The 25,721-nt window shown below is 39.8% G+C and overlaps 1 non-coding gene across 1 annotated transcript; it reads right to left on the bottom strand.

Moving 5' to 3' along the window:
- Nucleotides 1–4,161: 4,161 nt before the first annotated feature.
- On the bottom strand, nucleotides 4,162–4,268 carry LOC145612933 (small nucleolar RNA R71). The gene has a single exon (XR_014106837.1). It is a non-coding gene; the product is annotated as a small nucleolar RNA R71 (small nucleolar RNA).
- Between the last annotated feature and the right edge of the window lie 21,453 nt (nucleotides 4,269–25,721).

Here is a 25,721-nt window from a genome sequence, read left to right as displayed (position 1 = left end):
TGCTCGAAATTATCCTCAAAATTACCGGTTATGTTCGAATTTGATGAGATCAGAAAGAACAAAAAAAAGGAGAAAATGAAAGAAGAAAGGGGCGAATTAGAGGGAAGAGAAGAGGAGAGAGAGGGAAAACGTGAGTAGAAAGTGGAGAGAGAAAGAGAGCAGCCAAAATGAAAGAGGAGAGAGAGAGAGCAGAATAAAGAAAGAGGAGAGAGAGAAATAAAAGAAGGGGGGCGCGGATTTAGGGTTTTTTTAAATGGCAAGCGGTTTGGGGTTGAACCGCTTGCCAATATATCTAATGGCAAGCGGTTCAATCCCAAACCGCTTGTCATTATATATATTGGCAAGCGGTTCGCACCAAAACCGCTTGCCATTTAATATTACAGGTTTTGTTAAAAAAAAATGGGTGAATGGCAAGCGAATTTTTAAAACCGCTTGCCATTTGGGGCTTCCCATCACTTATTTTCTACTAGTGATCGTATGAAAACATGGCCCGGGTGGCCTGTAGCAGGGGAGTCAATCCACATGACTCCCAAAGACGACGAAGCCCCTCATCGCAACAGATGAAGTTGTCGTACAGAGAAATGATGGTGGAATTACCCGAGCCATGGCTACGGGTCCTCCCACTCGCTAGACCTCGTCGGATCCTCTCCGACAAATGATGCACCGGCGCGTGAAATAGGGTGCGCTCGTCCCAGTTAGGCATGAGACCCAGCCTGGAAGTAGAAGGCACGTCCTCGCCCTCGCTGGTGGGCTCGTCCTCTCGACGCGTGTCCCTCGACCGAGAACCAGAACTACGTCGTCTAGCCATGCTAAAGTATGTAAAAGTAATTAAGCTTAAGTTTCTACAGTATCTAAAGTTCGCCTAGGCCGCATGATACTATGTTCGCAAAAAACAGAGTACGTAGTGCTAAAACAGAGCAAATTTTCAAACAAGCATGGAAGTGTTCTTTAAGCAAATAAACAATTTCTTGCAAACATATGATGAATATTGTGACAAATTGTACAAGTAAAAGCAGTAAAAATGCAAAGAAAGACCCACATTGTTCCTCACGACCTTAAGAGGTCCAACAATGGTGAATCCTTCATTTCTTCACCAAATTGAGTCAAACAAGTCTCAAAATACTCCCAAGGTAATGTACAAGCATAATTAAACAAATTCAAGGCATAAAATTCAACGAACAAAGCAAATTAAGCAAGAACATTTTCGAATTTTCGGAAAAAACGCAAACAAGAACGGACAATTCATCAAAAACCGAGTAGAGTTTGAGCAAAACTTACATAGATCCGGAAATTAGATGAGAAAAGCTTCGATTTGCAACAAGTTTGAACCAATTTGGTTGAAAGACGAGCAAGAACGAGATTTTTGAAGTTTTTTGCGAAAAACTGAAGTAGAGCAGCGAAATGAGAAAGAAGAGGAAGACGGGTTTAAAACCCCAATTCTGTCACCAAACGACAGAATTGTCGCGAGGCGACAGACTCTGTCGCGCGGCGACAGAACCGAAACTTCGCGACAAGCGTTTCTGGTCAACGCTGGAGTGGCGACAGAGTGTTGGGCTCTTCCTTATAATTTTGTGAGTCCAGTTTAGTAATTTGGGTTCCTTGGTACACCAGTTAGCCCTTTAAGTAATTGACATGATTTAGTCAGTTTGATCAAAATGCACTAAGTGATCGACTTGATGAAAGATCGTCTCACTTTATATTAAAGCGCCTAAGTATTGGCTCATAATAAGGCACCGAAATAATGGTTCAACAAATAAGGCACCGAAATAATGGTTCAACAAATAAGGCACCGAAATATTGGTTCAATAGATTGATAAGTGTTTTATTTGTCCACTTATCATGGCTTTTTAAAACACAATTTTGTACTCTTTCCCCTACTTTAATCCCTTTTTCTAACTCCTCTTGTGCTAATTTGCATCTTTTGGCTTCCCCGTTTCTTTTTATGTGTGTGCTCGTGCTTGTAGGTACGATGAAAAATGGGCTAATAGCATAAGCATGAAGAAATACTCTTTGGAAGCAAAGGAAAGCAGGAGCGGGCGTGCAGCCTTTTAGGAGCGGGCGCTCCTGCCTGAACTGCCACTTTCTGCCTCCCCTGCACTTTTAGGAGCGGGCGTGCACCTATTTAGGAGCGGGCGCTCCTCCCTGTTTTCCTACAAACTGCCTCAAACTGGTGCAAGAGGAGAGGGCGTGCAGAAAGCCCAGGAGCGGGCGCTCCACACCCAGGAGCGGGCGCTCCTCCTTATAGGAGCGGGCGCTCCTTCTGTTCTGAAGCTCGATTTTGACGGATTTTACGATGTAACTTTTGGGCATATAAATACGACCCTTGGCTTCAGTTTTCTGGATCTTCTTTTCCTTTTTAGTTTTCTTAGACCCTTAGTTCTCTCAACCCTCATTTATTAGCTTAGAACTTCTCAACTCAATCATTGTAGTAGATTAATTGAAGATTGTTCTCTTGAATTCAACAATTTCTCAACTTTGAAGCATTTTAAGTAATCTCTTTCCTCTATCTCTTGCTCTTAATTTTCAATTTTAATTTCTTTGAGTTGATAATTTCTCCCTTAATCTTGTTTATTTATTCTTGCATGTTTAATCCATCCTTGTTTCATCTCTTTCCTAGCTTATTTGAATTCATGAAAACCCTTACTTTAATTGCTAGATTAATTTCCACCATGTTTAGTGAGTAGTCTCTTAGTTAGGGGTTGGGTGAAGACCCAACCAAGCTATGGTTAATTGACTTGGAATTATTCATGTGCTACCTTGGATTGATAGTTGTTTATGCTTGAATTGATAATTGCATGTGTATTTTGTTGGCCACATTATGCCCATGTGTTCATCCCTTTTCTCACATCGAAAGATGGGGCTTCGTAGTGAGTCTTTTCTTGTGTAATTAGATTATGCTACTTTCATGATTTTGGATGTTTGGTTTCATTGACTAGGTTGCTTTAGTATGGTAATTAGGTGAGAAATCCCAATTATCCGAGCTTCATGCTAGTTCGGAGCGATCGAGAGACAAACTCGAGCTAGAAACCCACTTCCTATCCTTGAGACTTAATCCTTATCGTGTTAGTGCTTAATCTAGGGAGTACTTATGTTGTGACTTTGAAAGAAGGCAATGTTAAGTTCCTTTTCTATCCTCTATGTGTATTCATGATTTGTCCCTGTTATTGATTCCTTGGCTTTGGTTGGTGTTGAATCCCGTTTCCCCTAGCGTTCTCTTATATAGTAGCTTACCATTCAAAACCCAATTTGTGACCGAACTAGATTGCAACCGTTTCATACTCTCGGTGTACTTACCCATTCCCTGTGGATACGATCCTCTACTTACCCTAGACTTGTTTTAGGTTGGTTTAGGTAGAAATATTGTTGGTTTTAGGGTGATCGTCCAACGACCGAATATCCCTCTACCAAAATGGCGCCGTTGCCGGGGACATGGCGTTAAGCATTGAGTTACTTATGAGATATGTGAGACTAGTTCATTTGTATAGCTTTATTTTTCTATGTTTTCTTTGACTAACCTACTAATCTCCCTTCTAGTCTTCTTTGTTTATGCCCAAACGCAGCAATAGGACACTTCCTCTTGTGCCGTTGAATCTCGAGCTTGAAAAAGTAGTAAGGGCAAATCGAAGAGAAAAGAGGGCGAAAGCTAGTGGTGCCACATCAAGTGAGCCACAAGTGGTAGTTGAGTCCGATCAATCTAGTTCTAGTGAGACTAGTGGAGAAACCATTCCACTAGAGTCACCAAGGACAAATTCTCCAACTTCTCCACCTCTTCACCAATTTGAGATGGCTCTTCCAAATAAGACTTTGAGAGAATTTGGTGTTCCTCCTCCGTATCAAGAAGCAAGTGGGATTGTTACTCCCACTACCGAAGCAAATAATTTCGAGATAAGGCCCGCCCTTATCACCTTGATTGAGGGTCATCAATTCTCCGGGGCAAAGCATGAGGACCCCATTGCGCATCTAAAGCAATTCACACGGTATTGTAGCACCGTGAAGGCAAATGGGGTGACTCCGGAGTACATTCTTCTAAGCATGTTCAAATTTTCTCTTTCGGGAAGTGCAAGTGATTGGCTCGATAGGTTGACTCCGAATTCATTGACAACTTGGAATGAGGTAACTTCAGCATTCCTTGGGAGGTTCATTCCTCTTGGGAAAACGGCGGAGTTGAGGTCCAAGATTTCAAACTTCCAACAAGAGCCCGATGAGTCTCTCTACGATGCTTGGGAGAGATTCAAAAGCTATCAACAACAATGCCCCCACCATGGGATGGAAGATTGGCTCTTGCTTCATGGATTCTATAGGGGTCTCTTGAGATCGGACCGCATACTCTTAGATGGAGCTTCGGGTGGGCCACTCATGAACAAACCACCCGCGGAGGCATTAAAGATCATAGAGGATGTAGTCCAAAACTACACCGATTGGAGCCCCGATGAGAGAAGCACCTCTAAGAGAGGGGGAAAGTATGAGGTAAATGCTATTAACATGCTTAGTTCAAAATTGGATGCCTTGTCTTCTAAATTCGATCAAATGCAATCTTCTCCCCCTCCTATCTCCCCCCTCCCTAACTCACGTGCACCTAATTCTTCGAATGATAATGTGTCTATGCAATTGATGTCTTGTGATGTATGTGGTGGTGAAGACCATGCGTCTTCCGATTGTTATTTGTTGAATGAGCAATGTTCCCTTTCCCCTTCCATGGAACAAGTCAATAACGTGAATGCTAATCCTAGGTTTGACCCCTACTCCAACACCTACAACGAGGGATGGAAACATCACCCTAATTTTAGTTGGAGAAGTGGCCAAAACCAAGGGCAAGGTAGTGGTCAAGGTCAAGCTAGTGGTAGTGGTAATTATGTGTCTAATAATCAACGGAATTATAGAAATGACAATAGATACCAACAAAAAGGCCAATACTCTTCCACTCACAACCCACCCGGTTTTAATGGAGGAGTAAGACCAACCATAGCTCCTATCCCTCGACCACCACTCCAAATTCAAGCTCCCCCTCCTCCTAAGTCTAATCTAGAAAGCATGTTGGAGCAATTCATGAACTCCCAAACTAAAAAGACAAATGACTTAGAGGAAAGCTTAAAGCAAATGCAAACCCACAATAAAATGTTGGAAAATCAAATGGCCCAAATAGCTAGTGCCCTTAAAGGCAAGTCTAGTACCTCATTGCCTAGCCAAGGTCTAGATCCTAGAGAGCAAGCCAATGCCATTGTAACTAGAAGTGGAAAAAGCTTGGGGGAAGTTCAAGGGAAGGGAATGCAACATGACTTAGAAGGCGAGAAGTCAAAGGAAAGAGTGATTGAAATGAGTGATTCCCATGGAGAGTTGAGAGTAGAAGAAGAAGAAGAGAAAAACAAAAAGAAAGAAGTTGAGAAAGAAAAAAAAGAGAGTGAAATCCCGCTACATGTGGCAAAGCTTCCTTTTCCGGGAAGGTTTGCCGGGTCTAGACTTGATGAACAATTTGCTAAGTTTTTGGAAGTCTTGAGGAAGCTTTATGTTAACATTCCATTCACCGATGCTATTAAACAAATGCCAACTTATGCTAAATTTCTTAAAGACATTTTGAGTAATAAAAGAGAAGTTGATTTTGTGGAAACGATTAATATGCCGGAAAATTGTAGTGCAATTATTCAAAATAAGTTGCCCACTAAGCTTAAAGATCCCGGTAGTTTTTCTATTCCATGTGCTATTGGTGAAATGGTAATTGATCGTGCTTTATGTGATCTTGGCGCTAGCATAAGCTTGATGCCCCTTTCTATGTGCAAAAGACTTGGCCTAGGAGAGTTAAAGCCCACCAACATTTCCCTTCAATTAGCCGATCGTTCGGTTAAGATGCCTTTGGGAAAACTAGAGGATGTCCCCCTTAGGGTGGGCAAACTTTACATTCCGGTGGATTTTATTGTGCTTGATATGGATGAGGACTTGAATGTCCCCATAATTCTAGGTAGGCCTTTCTTAGCCACGGCGGGGGCCATTATTGATGTGAAACATGGTAAATTGTCTTTACTTGTTGGAAAAGAGAAAGTGGAATTCAAATTGAACCAAGTTATGAAGTGTCCTTCCAACATGGATGATTGTATGAGTATTGATATTGTTGAGAATGTTATTAATGAATCCATACAATTACATTTGCATAACACTAATGATTCTCTTGAGTATGAACTTGAAAGCAAAGATAGGTCTTGCAATGAAGACATGGAGATGGAGCCAATTGAGGAGATTCTTGACTCCACCCCCATGGACAAGGAAGAAGCAAACCTAGTAATTGGAAAAGAAGAAATGAAGAAACAACTCATGAACGACGATGGTAAGGAATGCCCAAGTGTAGAGCTAAAACCTCTACCATCCAACTTGAGGTATGAGTTTCTTGGTCCATCTTCTACTTTTCCGGTTATTGTTAATGCTTCATTGGATGAGGTTCAAACCTCGAAATTGTTGAATGTATTAAGGATGCATCGCAAAGCTTTGGGATATAAAATGGATGATTTGAAAGGTATAAGCCCAACGCTTTGTATGCATCGAATTTCATTGGAGGATGATGCTAAACCATCAATTGAAAGACAAAGAAAGCTTAATCCTCCAATGCTTGAAGTGGTCAAGAAGGAAGTTCTTAAACTACTTGCCGCCGGTATCATTTATCCTATTTCTAATAGTAGATGGGTGGCACCGGTGCAAGTAGTCCCTAAAAAGGGGGGGATGACGGTTATTAAAAATGAAAAAAGTGAACTCATCCCTACTAGAACTATTACCGGTTGGAGGATGTGTATAGACTATCGTAGGCTAAACACATCCACCAAGAAAGACCACTTCCCATTGCCTTTTATTGATCAAATGTTGGAAAGGCTAGCATCTCACAAGTATTTTTGTTATCTTGATGGTTATTCCGGGTTCTTTCAAATCCCAATTCACCCGGATGACCAAGAGAAAACAACATTCACTTGTCCATATGGCACCTATGCTTACCGTAGGATGCCATTTGGCTTATGCAATGCCCCCGCTACCTTCCAAAGATGTATGATGGCAATTTTTGCGGATATGATTGAAAAAGAAATGGAAGTTTTTATGGATGACTTCTCGGTTGGGGGAAGTTCTTTTGATGATTGTTTAATTAATCTCACGCGATGTTTGAAAAAGTGTGAAGAGGTCAACCTTGTCCTTAATTGGGAAAAATGTCATTTTATGGTTCAAGAAGGCATTGTTCTTGGCCATAAGATCTCCCATGAGGGGATTGAGGTTGATAGGGCTAAGGTGGATGTAATAGAGAAGCTCCCACCCCCTACTAATGTGAAAGGGGTGAGATCTTTCTTGGGACATGCCGGTTTCTATCGGCGTTTTATCAAGAATTTCTCTAAAATAGCCAAACCTCTTACTACACTTCTTCAAAAGGAGTGTGATTTTGTATTTGATGATGCTTGTCTAGATGCATTTTGTAGGTTGAAGAATGCATTGATCTCGGCACCAATAGTGCAAGCTCCGGATTGGAGCCTCCCCTTTGAACTAATGTGTGATGCAAGTGACACGGCGGTTGGTGCCGTGTTGGGGCAAAAGAAAGAAAAGAGGGTGCACGTGATCCACTATGCAATCAAGACACTGAATGATGCACAAAAGAACTACACCACGACCGAAAAGGAGCTTCTTGCGGTAATCTACGCCTTTGACAAGTTCCGTTCCTACCTTTTGGGTTCAAAAACCATTGTCTACACCGACCATTCGGCAATCAAATATCTCATGTCCAAGAAGCATTCAAAGCCTAGGTTGATGAGATGGGTGCTTGCTTTGCAAGATTTTGATATAGAGGTTAAAGACAAAAAGGGGACGGAAAATTCGGTAGCGGATCATTTGTCAAGGTTGAAAATCCGAGATGAAGATGTTGATCAACTTCCAATCAATGATGAGCTCAAAGATGATGTTTTGTATGCTATCCAAGCAAAGTCATTGCCTTGGTATGCCGATATAGTGAACTACTTGTCTTGTGAGGCAATTCCACCGGAGTTCACCCCTCAACAAAGAAGAAAATTGAAGCATGAGTCGAAAAAGTACATATGGGATGATCCTATTTTGTACAAGATAGGGGTGGATGATCTCTTGAGAAGATGTGTTCCCGACGATGAAATTCAAAGTGTGCTTCATATGTGCCACTCATTGCAATGTGGTGGTCATATGGGAGCAAACAAAACGGCGGCAAAAGTGTTGCAATGTTTGTTATTTTGGCCTACTCTATTCAAGGATGCATGGGTCTTTGTGAAGACTTGTGACAAATGCCAAAGAACCGGGAACATATCAAAAAGAAATGAGATGCCTCAAAATCCGATTTTGGAATTGGAGGTGTTTGATGTTTGGGGGATCGACTTCATGGGTCCCTTTCCTTCATCTTACGGTAATCTCTACATTCTAGTAGCGGTGGACTATGTGTCCAAATGGGTGGAAGCTCTTGCATCACCAAAGAATGACTCCAAGGTGGTGATGAAGATGTTTAAAAAGATCATATTCCCAAGATTTGGCGTTCCACGGGCTGTGATAAGTGATGGGGGGTCTCATTTTGCTCATCGAACATTCAAGGCTTTATTGGTTAAGTACGGAGTACACCATAAGGTGGGTTTGTCCTATCATCCTCAGACAAGCGGCCAAACGGAGGTTTCAAATAGAGAAATCAAGCTCATTCTTGAGAAGACCGTGGCTAGAAGTAAGAAGGATTGGGCGGCAAAACTCGATGATGCCTTATGGGCATACCGTACGGCTTTTAAGACACCCATAGGGACCACTCCTTACAAGTTGGTCTATGGGAAGTCCTGCCATTTGCCCGTGGAATTGGAGCACAAGGCTCAATGGGCAATTAAAGCCTTGAATTTTGACCTCAAAAGTGCCGGAGAGAAAAGAATGCTAGACTTGCATGAGCTAGAGGAATTGAGAATGAATGCATACGATAATGCAAGCTCTTACAAGGCAAAGTCTAAGGAGTTTCATGACAAGTACATTATCAAGAGGGACTTCAAGGAAGGTGATAAGGTTCTTCTCTACAACTCAAGGTTAAAGCTTTTTCCCGGAAAGCTTAAATCAAGGTGGAGTGGTCCTTTTCAAGTTGTAAAGGTATTTCCCTATGGCTCAATTGAAGTTTGGAGTGAGAGCACCGGAGCATTCAAAGTGAATGGTCAACGCCTCAAGATTTATTATGAGGGTGACAAGAAAGGTGTGGTTCACTCCACCAAGGTCAAAGAATTCAATGTCTCCGGTTAATGTGATCGGAAGGGCGTCAAGCTAGTGACGTTAAAGAAGCGCTCCCGGGAGGCAACCCGAGTACTTTTGCTTTTATTATTAAAAAAAAAAAAAAAAAAAAACGAGAGAGAGAGAGATGAAAGAGATTAAACTAACACTTAACATTTTGAATGTTTTGTTTAGTGTTTTGTTTTGTTGTAGGTAATTTGCTCGGAGAAAAGAAGTGTAAATTTGGAAACTCCAGATAGGAGCGGGCGCTCCTACCCGAGTGCACGCCCGCTCCTACTAACAGCAAGCAGGCAGGAACTCCAGCAATCGTAGGAGCGGGCGCTCCTACCCGAGTGCACGCCCGCTCCTATATACGCAAAACAAGGCAGGAACTTCAGAAATTGTAGGAGCGGGCGCTCCTAACACCCTGCACGCCCGCTCCTACTGACGAAAAGGAGGCAGTAGGTTCCTCAAAAGGCAGGAGCGGGCGCTCCTCTTCTTCGGAGCGGGCGCTCCTCCCCTGCCGTGTAAAAAAAAAAGAAGGGGAGAAAGAAAGGATTTCATCCTTATCTTTTTAACCCTCTTTCATCTCCCACCTCTCATTCACCCATATTCATCTTCTCTCTCCTCTTTACCCACCTCTTTCTCACTCTAAAAACCCCATCTTCTCTACCTTCTCTCATCAAAATCATCATCAAACCTTCAATTTTTTCACTCAAAATTCACATATTCTTATTCTCCTTCCAATTCTCTTTCTAAAAATCACAAAAATTCACAAATTTGGTCAAAAATTCGAAAAACCACAAAATCTCCATTGAAGAACAAGAGCAAAAAGGTGAAAGATTGAAGAAGGAGGAGCAAGTTTGGGTAGTCTTGGAGGATTTTAGAGTATTTTCATACTCTATTTGGTATAATCCACTTCTCTACTCAACTTTCTTTTTCAAATTTTCTTAATTATTGTTTATTTCATACAAATTGTGTAGTTCATTGCATGATTGGTTGGAATTGAACAATTATTGATGTTTTATGGAGAATTGTTAGAGAAAATTGTGAATGATTTTTTAGAATAGTTGAAATTGTGATTGAAAATTGCCTAAACATTGTGATCTTGTGAATGTGATTTGTGTGAAATTAGTGAAGTGCATTGCTGTTGGGAATTTGTGTGTTGGAATATATTGTTGGTTGTGTTGTGGAACAGGTACATTTGGATTTTTAAAGGGGGTTTGAAGTTAAGGGTGTGTGTGGAGTTGTTTATTGTTGAGTGTTTTTCCCAATTACCCTTTTCCAAACTAAAAAAAAAATGAAGAAATTCATTGGAGGGATTAAGAAAAGAAAAACAAGTGAGCCTCAAACATCCTCATCCCCTTCACAACAAGAAAACCCTAACCCACCACCAACTTTAAAAATCGATAAACGATTTAAAAAGCCTTTCGATGACCTTTCCAAACGAAAGATTATTCCAACCCGATTCTATCATCAACATTCAATGAGACTTCTAGGGGTCGATGAGGGAATTAGAAGAGTAGCCGAAAACTTCGGTTGGCTAGACTTCTTGGACCTTGCGGAAGAAACCTTTTCTTCCCTAACTCTTGAATTCCTTTCATCGGTTTCTATGAAGCGCATAAACCTTGAGGATGAGCCATTGGAATGCGAAATAAAATTTAGAATGTTCAATGTCGAAAAAACCTTAACTTTGACGAGATTGAACGAAATTTTTGAATGGCCCACCCTCAGCCAAGTCTATGACCCCAATGGTACTTACTTCTCAAGTTATGAGGAGCAAGTGTGGTGGAATACCATTGCGGGGTATCCCAATTTCACAACCCGGTCTAGCCATGCTAGCCACATTATCCACCCCGTCCTTCGAATCTTCATGCGAATCATGAGCTATGCTTGTTTTTCTAAACAAGACTTAGGGAAGCTAACTAAAGAGGAGATCAAATGCCTCTTTCTAGCTTCAAGATTCGAAGGAAATATGGAAGGGAATGTGAACATGGGATACTTGTTCATCAAGAGATGTATTGAAATAAGAGAAAGTGGAGAGATGAGCGGAGAGATTAGATGCGGGGGAATGATTTCAATTATTGCGAGGAAGTTAGGGTTTGGGTCTTTTCTAGACCAAATGACCCCGGTCCAAAGTTCTAACATGCTTGATCTTAAGGCACTTAGTGATATGAAGTTCCTTAGTGAAATTCCGGGCCGAAATCTTCGCTATAGTTGGAAGGTTAATGGGGTGCATTATTGCACTCTCCCAAATCCGGCGGTTAATAACTCGGTGGGGGACACATGGCAAGTGCCAAGAGATCAACTCCCACGAGGTATGGCCGGTGGTGGCGAGAATGTACCCGTACCCCGTCGTATGAGTACATCCTCCATTCCCCAATCTAGGGTAGATGGTTCCTCTTCCTCCTCTTCTCTCTTTGATGTGGAAATTGCTTTCAACCAATTAAATCTAACCAATCAAAGACTTCTTGAACAAAATGAGTACCAAAGTTTTGTAGTGGAGAGAAGCTACCAACATCAAGTTGAGAGGGGAGACTTTCTCCCTTACCTCAACTATCCCAACCGTCCCGTTCAAGAAGGGTCGGTAGCGGGTTGGAACAATGGCCAACCCACCTACCCCTTTTGGCAAGGCCCGCGTAGTTCAATTGAGGAGCTTCGCTCCTTTCCCCCTTATGACTACACACAACCAGGGGGAAGTGATTATAGGGGCGACCCTAGCTATTACTATGTCCCCGAGGTTAGTGGAGATAGTTCATCTTCGGAGGTGCTCGATCCCCCCCTAAGGGGGCATTACGGGTTTCCACCCGGCTATGATGGTGGTTGGGGTGAGCAAGGTGTGCCGGACTTTGGCCATTACCGCACTTGCCCCAACTATGATCTGCCTCCTTATGTAGACGCCCCGGCCACTTCTAGTGATGTAGATATTAACTACAATTATCACTATTCGCCGGGACGCCGACATAATTAGATGGTCTAGGCATTCTACTCACCGTTTCATTGCCCCTTTTCACTTCTTGGGACACCGAGGACGGTGCCAATCCCAAGCTTGGGGGAGGTTACTTCATTGCCTATTTTGTTTCATTGAAACGGTGACTAAATGTCTAGCTTGGGGGAGTCTTGGGGGAGTCTTGGGGGAGTATTTAGGCCTTGCATAGAGTTGGGATTTGATGTTGCTAGTTTTGTGCTTAATTTGATTATGCTCCGTTTGTCTTGATTGGTTAGTTAATGGTTGAATGTTTGCATTTTGATGAGCTTGGTTTGGTTTATGTGCTTCATTTCTGATGATGATATTTGTTGATGAGCCTCCTCTCCTTCCCAAAAATCCAAAACCCAAAAATCCAAAGCCCTTAATCCAAATTCTTTAGTTAGTTTCTCCTTCCTTCCTTTTCTCCTTCCCTCTCCTAATCTTCTTTAGCTAGTTCCTCCTCCCTTAATCCAAATTCTTTAGCTAGTACCTCTTTCCCCTCTTTTAAGTAAAAAAAAAAAAAAAAAAAAAAAAAAAAAAAAAAAAAAAAAAAAAATAATTTTTGCTTTTAGAATAGTCCTCAATGATGATATTGGATTGCATGTGATGGATATTTGCTTTCTTTTGGTAATAAAATTTCGAGTACGGTTTAGATGCCCTTGGTTGAACATAGAATTGGCTAGTTTAGGCTAGTGTGAGAATAACCTTACCGAATGTACGAAACCAAAAGTCTAGGATTGTGGTAAGAAGGTGTCGCCCATATCAAAGGAATTTGAACCCCGAAAGGTAGTATTTGATCCTACATTGTTCCCAAAAGTGAGGTTGTAATATTTTTCAAGCCTACTACATTTTGAATGAGTGGCAAGGATCCTCTTTGATTTAATACCTAGATCGAGAACTTGAGTCTTAACTCCCAAGATCGCGGCCTAAACTACTCTTAGTGATTATGAAGGTTGTTATGTATTGTTCATTCGCACAAAGTTAAGGCATGTCATTCTTGTTTCATTAGTTCAATCTTTAAGTTGTTATAAATAATAGTTTGTGATGTAAATGCCAAGTTTGAAAAAAAAAAAAAAAAAAAAAAAAAAAAAGAAAAAAAAAAAAAAAAAGTAGAGAAAGAAAGAAAGAAAAAGAAGTGATGAATAGCTACCACCCTAGCAATTAAACAAGCTTGGGGGTGCATTTTTGTTTCAAGTTTATTCATAGTTTGTAACGGGTCAAAGTCAGAAACCTCTTTAGGTTTGCTCTTAGTGTTATATATCTTAGCTTGACTTTAATTGCAAAGCACTTCTAGTTTTCTCTATGCCTTAACTTTGTGCCGTAATCCTTGAGTCTTGTAATGTTAGTAGAGTAGTTGAAGCCATAGTCGGTGGAGGGAGTTGGTTCACAAGCATATGGAGAGGGTACTTATCATTGAGATGTCGAGTGTTCTAAGCCTTCTTTTGTTTATTTTTCTTCCGGCTCCTTCGAGGAGTCATGAGACACTACCGTTAGGGGGAATTTGAACTTTGTGTTGGGGACGCGGTAAGATTGGTTGAATGGACCAAAGTTGAGTACATTCGGGAAGGTTAGCTAGGCCTTGGCTAGTCATGACCGTGGTTGATCTTAGGCATATACCTCATACTCGAGTTTTTATTGCTTAAGGATTCTTTTATCTTTACATGTGCTTTTCTTTGAGCGGACTAATCTATTGGTTTCTTTTGCGCCAAGTGAATTGCTTAGGGACAAGCAATTGGCTAGCTTGGGGGAATTTGATAAGTGTTTTATTTGTCCACTTATCATGGCTTTTTAAAACACAATTTTGTACTCTTTCCCCTACTTTAATCCCTTTTTCTAACTCCTCTTGTGCTAATTTGCATCTTTTGGCTTCCCCGTTTCTTTTTATGTGTGTGCTCGTGCTTGTAGGTACGATGAAAAATGGGCTAATAGCATAAGCATGAAGAAATACTCTTTGGAAGCAAAGGAAAGCAGGAGCGGGCGTGCAGCCTTTTAGGAGCGGGCGCTCCTGCCTGAACTGCCACTTTCTGCCTCCCCTGCACTTTTAGGAGCGGGCGTGCACCTATTTAGGAGCGGGCGCTCCTCCCTGTTTTCCTACAAACTGCCTCAAACTGGTGCAAGAGGAGAGGGCGTGCAGAAAGCCCAGGAGCGGGCGCTCCACACCCAGGAGCGGGCGCTCCTCCTTATAGGAGCGGGCGCTCCTTCTGTTCTGAAGCTCGATTTTGACGGATTTTACGATGTAACTTTTGGGCATATAAATACGACCCTTGGCTTCAGTTTTCTGGATCTTCTTTTCCTTTTTAGTTTTCTTAGACCCTTAGTTCTCTCAACCCTCATTTATTAGCTTAGAACTTCTCAACTCAATCATTGTAGTAGATTAATTGAAGATTGTTCTCTTGAATTCAACAATTTCTCAACTTTGAAGCATTTTAAGTAATCTCTTTCCTCTATCTCTTGCTCTTAATTTTCAATTTTAATTTCTTTGAGTTGATAATTTCTCCCTTAATCTTGTTTATTTATTCTTGCATGTTTAATCCATCCTTGTTTCATCTCTTTCCTAGCTTATTTGAATTCATGAAAACCCTTACTTTAATTGCTAGATTAATTTCCACCATGTTTAGTGAGTAGTCTCTTAGTTAGGGGTTGGGTGAAGACCCAACCAAGCTATGGTTAATTGACTTGGAATTATTCATGTGCTACCTTGGATTGATAGTTGTTTATGCTTGAATTGATAATTGCATGTGTATTTTGTTGGCCACATTATGCCCATGTGTTCATCCCTTTTCTCACATCGAAAGATGGGGCTTCGTAGTGAGTCTTTTCTTGTGTAATTAGATTATGCTACTTTCATGATTTTGGATGTTTGGTTTCATTGACTAGGTTGCTTTAGTATGGTAATTAGGTGAGAAATCCCAATTATCCGAGCTTCATGCTAGTTCGGAGCGATCGAGAGACAAACTCGAGCTAGAAACCCACTTCCTATCCTTGAGACTTAATCCTTATCGTGTTAGTGCTTAATCTAGGGAGTACTTATGTTGTGACTTTGAAAGAAGGCAATGTTAAGTTCCTTTTCTATCCTCTATGTGTATTCATGATTTGTCCCTGTTATTGATTCCTTGGCTTTGGTTGGTGTTGAATCCCGTTTCCCCTAGCGTTCTCTTATATAGTAGCTTACCATTCAAAACCCAATTTGTGACCGAACTAGATTGCAACCGTTTCATACTCTCGGTGTACTTACCCATTCCCTGTGGATACGATCCTCTACTTACCCTAGACTTGTTTTAGGTTGGTTTAGGTAGAAATATTGTTGGTTTTAGGGTGATCGTCCAACGACCGAATATCCCTCTACCATAGATGCACCAAAGTAATGGTTTACAAAGGCAAAAGCACCAAAGTACTGGCACAAATATAAAAGCAATGATGAATAATGGTATTAAGGGTCAATAGGTAAAATGATTCTTTGGCAATGTCTCAACATAGAGAGGAGTTGTCTAGCGGCGAAGTACGGTCGTGACGAGGTAGTGTCACAAATAGTGGAGATGGCGAAGCAAGGCCACCTTCGGCGGTCCCTCAAGGTAAAGAAGAGATTGTCTATAACGGCGACATACTGCTGTGGCGACATATGGCCACACCCAGAAGATGACGACATACAGTTATTTTCGATGATGTTCCCGAAATACTGTGGAGGATTGTCACCAAGAATATTGAAGGCGACGACATACTGTTATCTTCAACGATGGCGTTCACGAGGCACTGTGGAGGTTGTCACAAACAACATATGAAGCAACAGCAAAACGGTTACTTTCAGAGACGTGTGCTCGACGGTGCAAGATACGCGTTTCTTAACTCTTTTATCTGTTTTAACTAATGATTAGTTTGCAGGTATCGGCATTGTAAGAATGATTTGGAATTGCAGAACATTTTGAATCATTCTCCGTCCCTATTGATACTTTGACTCTCGTTTTTCAAAACATAAGTTTCTTCAAACTCAGTCAAAGTGGGGGCTTCTGTAGACACCCATTTGTGTCTCCCCAAAACCAAACCCAGTGATGAATGCCTTGCACGTTGTGTTATTATCGAATTAGGTGAAAGTGATTTGAAAGCCAAGTGTTGCGGTTTAGTTTTAATTAAATTCTTTTCTCTCTGTTTTTGAAAATGACTTTATTTATTTGAAAATAGCCGAACCAGTTTAGTTTGGTCCATAATTAGGGTCCAATAATAGTGTAGATTGATGGGCCTCGAAGAGACCTTTCCAACGATATATTATAAGCCCAATTCCGATTTATATTGAGGAAGTTATGGCCAAAATACTAAACTGGGCCCGGTTATTTATTTTAATACGGCCCAATGACCTAGAGGAGGGCCCAATATTAATTATTATTCCTAAAATTATTAGGATTAATTATAGTTTTCTAGAAGTTTCTAGAAAGTTCCTTTTAATTCTAATATTGTTAGATTTAATAATTAATTATTTTAAAATAGATTTTAATTTGGAGTAAAATATTGTTTTGTTATCTTAAAAATATATATTTTATCTTCTGAACGGATTCCGTAGATCAAGTTGATTAAAGATCGGATTCCGCGTGAAGAAAAACGCGCTAATACAGGCTGTCGCCAAACGACAACTCTGTCGCCGCGCGACAGACCCTGTCGCCGCGCGACAGACCCTGTCGCCTCGCGACAGACATTGTCGCGTCGTGACAGAGTTGATTCCTGGCGACAGCGTGGAGTTTTATTCCTTATCAAATTCTATGATTTTCCGGACTATTTTCATTATAAATAGGGTCCGAATTCCTGTTTTCAGAATCATCAATTCTCATTAATTCTTCCTTAATTCTCTCTTTTCTCTCTTGAGCAATATATGCTTTCTTTCTCCCTCTCCTTTTTCTAAACTAGCTTTTTACAAACAATATTCCGCATTCATTAGACTTAGAATCATCTAGCCAAGTTCGAAGTTGCCTTTGCCCTAGACGTGTAAGGTTAATAATTTCTGAGGGTTTGGTCCAAAACTAGTCTAAACTTTATTTAATTTGATTTCAATTTGATTCTTTAATTATTCTTTATTATTTTCATTGAAGTTTACTAACTTGTGTATTTTGTTATTAGAAAGAGGTACGAGGCTTCAAAGTAAGTAGATTAGCTAACTCCCTATTTCTTTCACAATGTAGATTGCATGCTTATTATTGTTTATGCTTCCTAGCATCATGTTAGGATGTTATTTTATGCTTTCTAGTATCATGTTTAGGGTGCCTTTACTCTTTCTAATATCATGTTAGTACCATGTTAGGTTTAACGCTTTGATCTTTATCGTTTATTGACATGCTAGGATTTGTTATTAATCTTGTTAGTATCATGCCTAGGGTCTTGCTATTACTATCAAGCTTTATTATGCCTTATCATGCTATTATCATGATTATTATTATTATTTAATATCGTTTATTATTATGTTGCTTGATATATATTATTGTTATTGCTTGATCACACCTTTTGTGATTGTTAAAGGGAATTTGTACTTGAAATCACGCTTAATAAGATAATTAATAATTTGGTTTAGGCTAATGTGATTTTAACTCAAGTGATCGCCAATAATAGTGTTATTTGTGCATTAATTTCAACCAATATAGATAAACAGGGTAGGTTTAATATAATGTTTGTATGTTATTCGAAAAGCGCGCATGAATACGAGCAGAACAAAGTAGAGGCCTATTTTATAGGGCGGGTCCTTTCTTTTGTAGATTGGATTCGTACCCTCATCCCCGGACCCTGTTTGGTTCAAGACCTTATGGAGTAGTTGATGGTCCTTTGGATTGTGTTCCTAAAACTTGTTGGCGACTCTTTTTGCTCTTTGTCTTTCCCTTTAGAACGCCACCGTACTTTAGTGTATGATCACAGTGGGGTTCAAGTTCGGGGTTATCATAATGCTTGAAATATTCCCTACACTAATTGGCCACCGGTTCAACCCAAACCCGTGGCAAAAATAATTGGTGGGAAGAGGTAAACCGTTATTGCCACCGGTTCAACCGAACCGGTGGCATTAATTGTAATTGCCACCGGTTTGAACCCGTGGCAATAATCAATTAAAAAAAAAAAACCGCCTCCCCTTATAAACCCCAAACCCTAGCTACCTCATCATTTCCCCTCAAATCAGCCGTCCCTCTCCTCTTTCTCTCTCCTTCTCATCTCCATCTCCTTCTTTCTCCATCTTTCGATCTCCTCTTTCTCATCTCCATCTGCTTCTTTCTCTTTCTATCTCCTCCTTCTCATCTCCATCTCCTTCTTTCTCCTTCGATCTCCTCCTTCTCATCTCCACGTGCACTTCTCCTTCGTCTCCTTCTCCCTCTTCTCTTCTCTTTCATTTCCATCACCACGAAGACCACCACGAAGACCACCACGAAGACATGCAACACGAAGAGCGGCACGAGGTTTGTGTTTAATTAATCGATTTTTCTTGGTTAATTAGTCGGATTTTATTGGGTATAATTGATTGATTTTCTGGGTTTAATTAATCGTTTTTGGAATTGTTTGAGTTTTAATCGATTTTAATCAATTAATTCGGGTTAATTAGTCAATTTTGTATTTTTTGAGTGTTTTCATCGATTTTAATTCGATTTTTAATTGATTTTAATCGATTCTAAGTCGATCTACTTCTGGGTCCGATTCAATTTAATTCTGGGTTTTTTTTTTTTTTTTTTGAGTTCGTGAAAATCAATTTGTTTTTTAGAGTTCGATTTAATTCTCATTTTGTTTTTAATTCTCGTTTTGAAATTCAATTCAATTTTTTTTTGGTTCGATTTAATTCATTTTTGGGAATTTTGTTTAATTTTTTTTTCTGGGTTTTTTTTTCTTTATTTTTTTTTCTGGGTTTTAGTTTTCTGGGTTATTTTTTCTGGGTTTTTGTTTATATTTTTGTGTGTTTTTATTTTTTTTGGGTTTTTTTTGTGGGTTTTTATTGGGTTTTTGTTTATATTGTTCTTGAAAGTAATATCCTCGTTGCTTTCTCATTGATTTGCTTCAGTATAAATATACAAATTAGGCGAGATATACTCGGTATTGATTAGCTACAAGTTAGGCTAGGATCAAGCTAGGATCGAGGCTAATATCACGCTAGGATAATTACAGTAACTAATATATACAAAGTCAAAGAATATATATATTCATATATTCTAAAAGTTCTGGTGCTTATTTTTTCTGGGTAATTTCTGGGTTTATTTATTGGGTTTTTTCTGGGTTTTTGTTATATTCTTCTGGTTTTTATTTTTTTTTCGTAGCTTATTTTCTTTATTTAATCGATTTTTTTTTGATGCAGGTATATTGATTGAAGAATAAAGATGCTGGATTATTGATTTAGGTGTTATATTGGTTGTTTTTTAATTTTAATGTTGTAATTTTTTTTTTGGTTTTTTATTGTAAATTATTTTTTAATTTTAATGTTGGAATTTTAGTTTTGTGTAATTTGATTAATTTAGTTCTTTTAAATTGGAATTGTTGTATGAGTAATTTAGTTGTAGTTATTAATTTAGTTTTTTCACTCTTAAAGAGTGTACAATTACTAGATATTGATGAATATATATGTGTTTTAATGTATTTTACATATATACATTGTTTCTGCTACAAATTAAGTGAAATAAATGAAATTTTTTTTTTTTTTTTTTGTTTTTATGGGCATTATTGCCACCGGTTAACCGGTGGCAATTCTTGTTAATACCATTAAAAAAAAAATAGCGGGAAGCATTATTGCCACCGGTTAACCGGTGGCAATATTTGTTTTTGCCACCGGTTTTGAATCGGTGGCTTTTTAATTAGATTATTGCCACCCCCCAAATGGGCACCGGTTCAAAACCGGTGGTATAGGGGGGTTTTGAACCGGTGGCCAATTCATATTTTCGTCTAGTGGGTGACACGTGTCAGCTGCCTTTAGTACACAATACAACATCAGAAAGAGAAAAAGGCCTTTATTACATCAGGCCCAAATCCCGAGAAAACCTTGAAAGCCGTAAAACGGCGCCCCCCATGACACGTGGCGGCCCCTGATTGCGCAGCCAATCACGTCACGAAATTCTAGGGTACAAACCCTAGAGGGGCACATGTTCCCATCCCTATAAATACCCCAATCATTTATGATGGGAGGGGTGGATTGTGACATAACATAAAAATAGAGCATTAAAGAGCTCCAACTTCTCTCTACTTTCTCTCTCTAGCTTTTCCGATTTTTGATCTCTAACTTGATCGTCGGAGGCAATATTCGTTGTTTTGCAGGTGTCCGAGTCTCATTGTCAGGAGAACGTGACCGGTATCCGAGGAGTTCACAAATAACCCCGAAACAAAAGGCATGCAAACAAAGATTCAATTTGCTCCAAACTATTATTATGCTAAATTGGTTTGATATTAATGCAACACATAATTCTAAAATATTAGTGATCACTTGATTAAATAACAAGATTAAAGGAACCTAAACCGGTTTTTCAAATTATCTTATTAGTCGTGATTGTCAATTACATATTCCCTTAAAACATGCAATATGGTGATCATAATAAAAAAATAATAGAATTAACATTAATATTGGAAGAAATTTAACAATAATAACATTAGTCAAATCAAATAATAATAATAATCATGATATTAGCAATATAAAATACTATAAGTAATTAAATTAATTACTCACATTCCGCGCGTTCCTTTAAATTGCTACATCATGAATAAATTGTTAGTAACTTTAATAAAAAATAAATCAAATGGAAATCAAATTAAATAAAAAGTAGAGTTGATTTGGTCCAAATCCTCAGTTAATTCTACCTTTCACGCCTTGGTTTAAGGACGGAACCTCGGGTATTATATGGACTCCTTGGAGTGCTTAAGGGAAGAATAGTGTTTAAGAATATAGGTTTAAGGCTTAGAATATGAGAGAGAGAAAGAAAGAATGATTTTTGGTGTCAAAAGAGGGGAAGAGAGAAGGATTTCATACCCCGAACTGCAGAATGGGGGGGGGTCCTATTTATAGGGAAAATGAGCAGAGGGAACACACAGAACCCTAAAAAGATAAATTAAAAAACCTAAAAAAAGGCTACCACGACACGGTAGAAGGCACCGTGTCATGGGGAATCCCACCGTCAGATGGGGAAAAATCCCGTGACGCGGTGGACTACAGTGTGACGCGGGAAATAATTAGGGTACGGGGGGATAAACACGTGAAGGGTTTCTGCGAAAAAGACACGGAACGGCCTCGTGTCACAGCAGGGGCACCGTGTCACGGAGAATCCCACCGTCAGACGGGGTAAACTCCCGTGACACAGTGCTTTTGCACTGTGCGCGGCGATTCCAAGTTTTTACCCGTTTTTAAAATCATCATAACTTTTCATCCATAACTCGGAATAAGTCATATAGTATATCATTGGAAAGCTTATCAAGTCTAATTTTTAACCCAATTAGAATTAGGTCAAAATGATTTGTAAATTTTAAGATATGGTCATTTTAGTAGAAGGGTGTTGGTTTTGGGCCGAGTTTAGTGTTTTGCTCATATCTTTTTCGTTATAGCTCGAAATTGGGCTTATGATATATGGTTGGAAATCTTATTGAAAGGCCTATATAACAAAATAATAATTGGATCAAAATTATATATCCATGAAATTAGTTCAGCTCGGTTTTGTAATGTGGATAAGAAAAGTGGAAAGTAAGTTATGGTTTAGGGAAATGAGCTGGGAAATGGATTGGTTTATGAAATGTATTGGGTAGAAACATGGATTTAAGCATTCCAAAGATTAAATACTCAACCTGACCAATAACGGCGGTGAAAGGTGTTCATCATAGAGTTTGGTTTTGGGGAGACATTTTTAGGTGTCTACAGAAGCCCCCACTTTGACTGAGTTTGTAGAAACGACAATTTCGAAAACGATAGTCAAAGTAGTCGATTGGGAAAGAGAATGATTTAAGACGTTTTGCGATCCTAAATCACTCTGTATACGCCGATACCTACAGAAGAATGTTAGTTTCACAGATAAAAGAGTAAAGGGATAGAATGCATATCTAACACCAGTGTATCGGTGACAAATGAGTTTGGTAGCTTCCTATGCTTGAAGGAATCCACCGGATGATACTTTCCATGCTTGAGGAAAGTTGACAGATGATGTAAGCAGTTTCCTATGCTTGAAGAAACCCACTGGTTGAGATACTTTCCATGCTTGAGGAAAGTCAAGAGATGACAATTTTCCATGCTTGAGGAAAAACTTGTCTGATGATGAAGTTGCAAGTCTCTGGGTATCAAGAACCTTGCGCCGTGAATCGTCTTTGCTTGGGAGATGATCACTAAAATGATGATGGTTTGATTGTCCCCAAACGTGGGCTGTAGTTGGTTCGCTTGTCCCCGAACGTGGGCTGTAAAGGGTTCGCTTGTCCCCGAACGGGGGATGTAATTGGTTCGCTTGTCCCCGAACGTGGGCTGTAGATGATCCTCTTGTCCCCGAACGTGGGCTGTAGTTGGTTCGCTTGTCCCCGGACGTGGGCTGTAAATGGTCCGCTAGTCCCCGGACGTGGGCTGTAGTTGGTCCTCTTGTCCCCGAACGTGGGCTGTAAATGGTCTGCTTGTCCCCGGACGTGGGCTGTAAATGGTCCGCTTGTCCCCGGACGTGGGCTGTAGATGAGACCTGCAAAATAAAATTTGCCAAGGGACTCGTCTAGAAGGGACTCATATAGACTATGATTGACTCGACCAATTGACTTGACCAATGAATTGACCAAGCATGACATGACATGTGTATGACTTGTGATTTTGTGTATATGTGTATTGAGTGAGTGTGTGCACAGACACAAGCAACCAAAAATGAAAAATAAAAAAATTTCTGTCATTTTCGTCATGAGATGAGTGGAGGGTACCGACTTTCTCCCAAAAAAGAAAGACGTGAAAAAAAGTTTATTTTCGAACTTCCCTCAAAAAAGAAATTTGAAAAAGTTTTTTTTTTAACTTCCCCAAAAGAAAAGATATGAAAAAGGGAAGAAGTTTTGAACTTCTCGTTCAGCAAGACGAAATGAATCGCATGCATGGATCGAATTGCTTTTCTTGAAGATAATGTATGCATGATACATGTTCTTAGGCCATGAGGCTAAGGACAATTACATCATGTGACACAATAGATGAATTAACTTAGGTCATGGAGCTAAGAATCATATATGGTGTAAAGAAATGATCTCGAGCGTCGCTTAGGTCTGGAAGCTAAGCACGTATATAGATGAAGTGATTATTGCATAATGAACGTTGCTTAGGTCAAGGGGCTAAGCACGATATGCTTTGTATGATTAAAAATCATTGACATATAAATGTTGCTCAACGCATTATGCGATGTGTGAAACAATAAACATTGCTCAGGTCAGGAAGCTAGCAAGTAAACAATGTTTCTTCTAAAGAATGTTGTCTTGAAAGATGATGACATGCACAGTGTTGAAACAAGATTTCATGATAAAGGGTTCTTAAAGGGAAAGATTATATGGCTATGTATGTGTGAGTGAAGTGTGTGAAAGTGATACTAAGGTTGGCTGCAAAGGTTGTGGTGATGGAAATAGATGTGAGAAGAGTCAAAGATGATGACTCTTATTGGGCTGGGTAAGCTAAGTGATGTGGGTTCAAGCCCCCAAGTCTAGCTCTAATTGGTGAGGGACAAGCATTGGATATTCTTTGACTCAATCATGCGTAGATATGAATATGAATGTGGTCGCACCTCAATGTGAGGTTGCCTACGTATCCGTTAGGAATCAGGCCGAACGTAGCTCTAACCGAACTTTGCACAAGTGTATATACACCTCAAAGAGGTCTTTCAAGGGTTGTAATGTGGCTAAGTTGATGGTTTAAGGAAGAAAGGGATAAAAGGCTCAAGACCCGAGAGAAACCCCCGAGATGTGTAATTGTGTATTTGAAAACTTTGAATTCGCAAGTTTTATTTTTCACATATTTATTGCTTTGAAATTCTTTTCTTTCTTATTTTTTTATTCTTTTGAATCAATGTAGGCAATCTCAGATCATGCGGTTTATCACTCACTTAGCATTCATGTTTCTCAGGCACGGTACCAAGCACTCGATAAGAGACGCAATTTGAGACGTGTTTATATCGAAGACATTGGAGCACTTGCCTTTAGACATTGTTTTTATTTACTTTTTTTTAATTTTTTTTATTTGAACTTGCTTTCTTACAGTTACACAAATTGCACCATCCCTGGGTTAAGTGAATGTGGGTTGAATAAATAAGGTCAATCGTTAGACGAGTCTCAAAGTTGTTGACGAAGAAATGGAATGAGTGTTTGAAAATGTTTTAAAGGAATGGATGGGTTGCAAAGGTGCCTCAAATCATTGGTGTACCTTGTGTTTAGTTCGACAATTTTTTTTAAAATGAAAATTGCTATGATCGAGATATAAAGGAATAATGCTCATTTTATTAATGGAGATGGTGAATAAGATAAAAAAACTATCAAATTATAGAAAAAGGAAATCTAAACACTAAACTTAGGAAGGGAAATCTATGCTAGACTTAAAAGGGGAAAAGGGTAAAAATCATGAAATCTTGCACGAAGAGCTCGCCGCGCGCCTTGTTTTCATTGCTGCTTGTCACTTTTTACCACCTGGAGGGACTGGAAGTTTGTTGGCATCAACAAGATCCTGAATAGCATCCTTCAAATTCCAGCATTGTTGGGTAGAATGACCCCTTCCTTGATGGAACTTGCAATGGGCGTTGGGGTTCCATTTGGCGCTCCTTTCTTCAGGTTTAGGCTCTGGAAATGGCCCAATAGGTGTGATAAAGCGTTGTCCGTAAAGGCGATCAAAGGCCGCGTCATAAGTCATTCCTAAAGGAGTGTAGGTTCCCCTTTTCTTGGGCAATGGAGCATCAAGAGCTAATACTTCATTGAGATCAACTTGGCTTATATTGTTGGTAGTACTTTCCTGCTTAGAAGACGAAGAAGAAGGAAGGTCGTTCTTCTTGTTTTTCCAAGTGTTGTTATTGTTACTACCAGCAGTCTTTATTAGCTCGTCCTCGATATTGATGTCAATGTCATATACAGCTTCAAAAGTGTTCAACGGAAGAAATTTGAGATGTTGCTTGTACTTGTGAGTCAGATTTTGGATGAAGAGGCGAATCATCTCTTTTTCTTTGGGAGGATCTACCAAGAGTGCAGCTGTTTCCCTCCACCTATTCAGATAAGCAGTGAATCGATCCTTCATTCTCTTTCTGTTTGAGAATTGAGAGTTCACGTTCAGAAGTTTTACTTTGAATGTTACACTTGTAACGGTTCATAAAACTGTCGGTGACATCTTGCCAAGTCGCAGTACGCTTGGCATTCAGGGAATAAAACCATTGTTGGCAAGCATGTTCTAAGGAGAGAGGGAACACCGTAGGGAAGAGTGTTACGTCCAATCCCTTAAGAGCCATGGTTGTAGAAAAAGCTTTCAAATGAAACATAGGGTTATCAGTAGGCTTTAACCTGGGAATGTCAGCAGTGAAAAACTTCTCAGGAAACCTATCCCTTATGTTCAGAGAAGTGGCAGGTTGCTCTACATAGGTAAACTCTT

Source organism: Chenopodium album, chromosome 24 (assembly GCF_948465745.1).
Source record: "Chenopodium album chromosome 24, dcCheAlbu1.1, whole genome shotgun sequence".
NCBI lineage: Eukaryota > Viridiplantae > Streptophyta > Magnoliopsida > Caryophyllales > Amaranthaceae > Chenopodium > Chenopodium album.
This window is presented reverse-complemented; position numbering and strand designations above follow the sequence as displayed.